Here is a 4,001-nt window from a genome sequence, read left to right as displayed (position 1 = left end):
TCCCTTCTACGCTGGGGGAGGCTGTTCAGAGTCTGGGGTTCGCTGGGCCGGCGGCCTGCTGCGTGTTCGCTGTGTTGTTTTGGCTGTTTCCCACTCCAACCTGCTCCACTGCCCTGCTGAGCTTTCACTCCCCGATCTGCCCGGTTCGTGAGATGATTGTTCTATTGTTCTTCTCCTACTTCAGGGGTTGTCAACTTGCTCCTGTAACGATTTTTAGTTTGTTGCTGAGATGACAAAAGTGGGTGGAGACTGTATTTTAGGAATAGCGTTTCTTCATCAGCCAAAATTCAATCTGGGAAGAATTTAGCCTATCTAAACGGATAATTTGAAAATAAGATGTTTTTGCGCAAAGACAATTCAATGTATCTTAAGCCACATTTTTTAAAATGCATATATCATCAACATCAAATTAATTATACAGCATTTTAGGTTCCAGTTATCACTGTGATCAGAAAGATAAAGTAACAGACTCATTATATAACTTATTTTACCCGTAATATTAAACATCGATAGCTGTTGCAACTGTTAGCTACAAAGCAAGGTATGTAAAACACATTCCGTGATGTCAAAGCATCTAGACCTTCATAAGGGAGATAAGAAACACAGGTAAATACGCTTCTATAGATAAGATTCTAATAAGTGACTTGGACACAGGGCAGAACAAAATCCAGTCATAGTATCACTCCTTTCAGAGAATTCATTAGAGTGAATTCTCAAAATATGAACTTACCAAATTTCTCTATTTTAATTAAATGCAAGATTAAATGAATGAATGAATGCATGCTGGGTGCCTCTGCTATTCCATGGGATGGAAGAGTCTTCCTATTGATCTTTGACTTCTTCATGTTCTTCTTGAAAGAACTAGCTGCCCAAGAACTGGACTGACAAGGAAAGAGAGCCCCACACAGGGCACACAGACACTGAGAAACACAAGAGGCATGTAAATAAAGCCATCAGGACTCAGGTCTGTCCTTCCCCTCTGTCCGTCTGGAGCAGTGTTAGCCAATAGAAGTACAAAGTGACCCATACGTGGAATTATAAATTTTATAGTGGCCACATTTTTAAAAGTCAAAAGAAACATAAATGTATTTTGATATATTTCATTTAACTGATTATCTCTAGAATATTAACATTAAAACACATACTCAATGTTAAAAATATTAACAAGATATTTCAGTTTCGGTTCAGTGCACTTCAGTCGCTCAGTCATATCTGACTCTTTGTGACCCCGTGAATTGCAGCACACCAGGCCTCCCTGTCCATCACCAACTCCCTAAGTGCACCCAAACTCGGGTGTATCGAGTCGGTGATGCCATCCAGCCATGTCATCCTCTGTCGTCCCCTTCTCCTCCTGCGCCCAATTTCAGTTTGGGGGGTGGTTATTATTCCCATAGAGTTTTGAGCAGCCACATCTCAAGAGTTCAATAATCTCAAGTCACTAGTGGCTACCGTTCTGGGACACCACAGGTCTAGATCAAGTATCGGAATTGGAGACAAGCCTGGGTAGTTAATGAGCTTCTCTAACATTTAAAGGAAAGGTCTCTTACTGCATGGACAGGAAAAGCCTGAAAATTATTTCTCTGTGCATATTAATGGAGAAATGGGAGCTGCCAACTAAAGAATGACCCTTGTTTCTCCTTCCAGCCTCTCGGACTTGGGTTGATGAGAGAGAACTGGTGTGGAGTCTCCTCTACTCCCCCAGTACCCCAACACCAGCATCTGCTCTGAGGAAAACAAAACAACCTCTACAGCCATCACACCAGGATCACACCTTGCAGCTGATAAATGCTTCCATGTCATATCTCACTTAGTCATGTTAACCACATTGTGCAGCAGTTAGTGGAAGTATTGTTATCCTCATTTTATAAATGAGTAACAGGAGCTCAGGGAGATTAAATGATCTCTCCAAAGTAGCACAGTTACTAGTCAAGTGTCGTGAAGCTCAAGCTAGCATGTGTCCCACAAAGCCACAACTGCCTGGTGAAAGGAAGTAAAGGAAATATTTACTGAAGTATGAAACTCTTTCTCCTTTGGCAACACCCCAAATCTTTCTACCACTCCCTGCAAAAAAAAAAAAAAAAGTGGAGTCAGAAAGAGAAAGACAAATATTGTTGTTTTAGTCACTCAGTCGTGTCCGACTATTTTGCGACTCCATGGACGAGAGCCTGCCAGGCTCCTCTGCCAGAGGGATTTCCCAGGCAAGAACACTGGAGTGGGTTGCCATTTCCTTCTCCAGGGGATCTTCCAACCCAGCAATCCAACCTGCATCTCCTGCATCGGCAGGTGGTTCTTTACCACTGAGTCATCAGGGAAGCTCAAATATGGCATATTAAAGCATATATATGGAATCTAGAAAAATGGTACAGATGAACCTATTTTCAGGGCAGGAAAGCAGATGACCTACAGAATAGACATGTGGACACAGCAGGGGAAGGAGAGGGTGGGATAAATTGGGAGAGTAGCATTGCCCTACATATGCTGCTGCTGCTGCTGCTGCTGCTGCTAAGTCGCCTCAGTCGTGTCCGACTCTGTGCGACCCCAGAGACGGCAGCCCACCAGGCTCCCCCATCCCTGGGATTCTCCAGGCAAAAACACTGGAGTGGGTCATACATATACTACCACACGCAAAACCGATAGCTAGTGGGAAGCAGCTGTGTATCACAGGGAGCTCAGCTCAGTGCCCTGTGACAGCCTCAAGAGGTGAGATTGTGGGGAGGGAGAATCCAAAGGGAGGGGATACATGTATACGTACGGCTGATTCATGTTTTGTACAACAGAAACTAACACAACATTGTAAAGCAATTTTACTCCAATTAAACAAAAAAACTGATGGTCACTTTACAAAAGTGATAATTAGCCTCTTGGCCAATTGAGCTTTTAACTGGCTTTGTTTTTGCTTTGTTTAAGTTGGATTTTGTTGTCGTATCTAGCAATTTAGAATATCTCACTCCTGAGAGCAAGTTAATATATCACATTCAATGCAAAAGGCCAGGTTTTTACCTTGGCCCTGAAATGTGTGGCAATCATTTCTGTCTGGGCAAACAAACAGAAGTGGAGCAGCAGCCTGTTTGTCATATGAGATGCTGGCTGACTCCCAGCCCGTAGGATGATGGCTTACCTACCAGCAATACCTCCCTTTCAGGCAATTCCAGCTGTTGTATGGGAAGATCTGAGCCCTCTGGGAGTGAACTGCTCTAGTCAGCAGGCTCTGACTTACTCCTGCCGTGTCAGGGATGACAGTACTGTCAACTTTCGATGCACACTTCTTCCAACACTGCTGAAAAAGACTGAGACAGACTTTAAAGCTGGAGAAGTCTCTCCTTGAGAACCCAAATTCTATCCTTTGGGAAGAGGTCCTTAGCAAAAAGGACTTTCAATATGTTTATCACCCTCAATTTTAAAGACATAATGGCATACCAAAAGATAGCTTTGTATCAAGAGATCTGTGTTTATCACATGTTCCATTTGCATAAAAAAGAAGATAGATATTGTCTATAGCTATATGATATAGTATCAATATCTGTATTATATTGCTATGATATGGCTATGTATCTTCCTTTTTGTGCTTCCATGTGCGTATTGCATGTCCAGAAGAGGGTTCACAATAAAGTGATACCATCGGATATGTGTGAAAGGCAAATAGGGTAATGAGGGAACAGCAATAGAAGGAAGACATTTTAAGATGTAATCTATGTACTTATTGAAATTTAAATCATGTCAATGTATCATCTAATCAACACATAATAAATGAAATCTTTTTAAAAGGGGAAAAAAAAACCCATAATGGGCTCAAAAGCCTTGATCCGTTTACCAAATTGTGTTCCTATTTTTATTCCTTTGATCTCACTCTGGAACCATTTTTATTCCTGGTTAGGCCATCAACTGTACCTATTCAAATTTTTTTCCCCTTTCATTTTATGCCTATTTTCTTAGTTCTTGGCTACTCCTTCTCTCAGTTAACCTTTGACAAGTAACAATGAAATAAGCTTAGCTAGTGGTAG

Source organism: Ovis canadensis, chromosome 1 (genome assembly GCF_042477335.2).
Source record: "Ovis canadensis isolate MfBH-ARS-UI-01 breed Bighorn chromosome 1, ARS-UI_OviCan_v2, whole genome shotgun sequence".
In the NCBI taxonomy this organism is placed as follows: domain Eukaryota; kingdom Metazoa; phylum Chordata; class Mammalia; order Artiodactyla; family Bovidae; genus Ovis; species Ovis canadensis.
Note: the sequence above shows the minus strand (reverse complement) of the source record.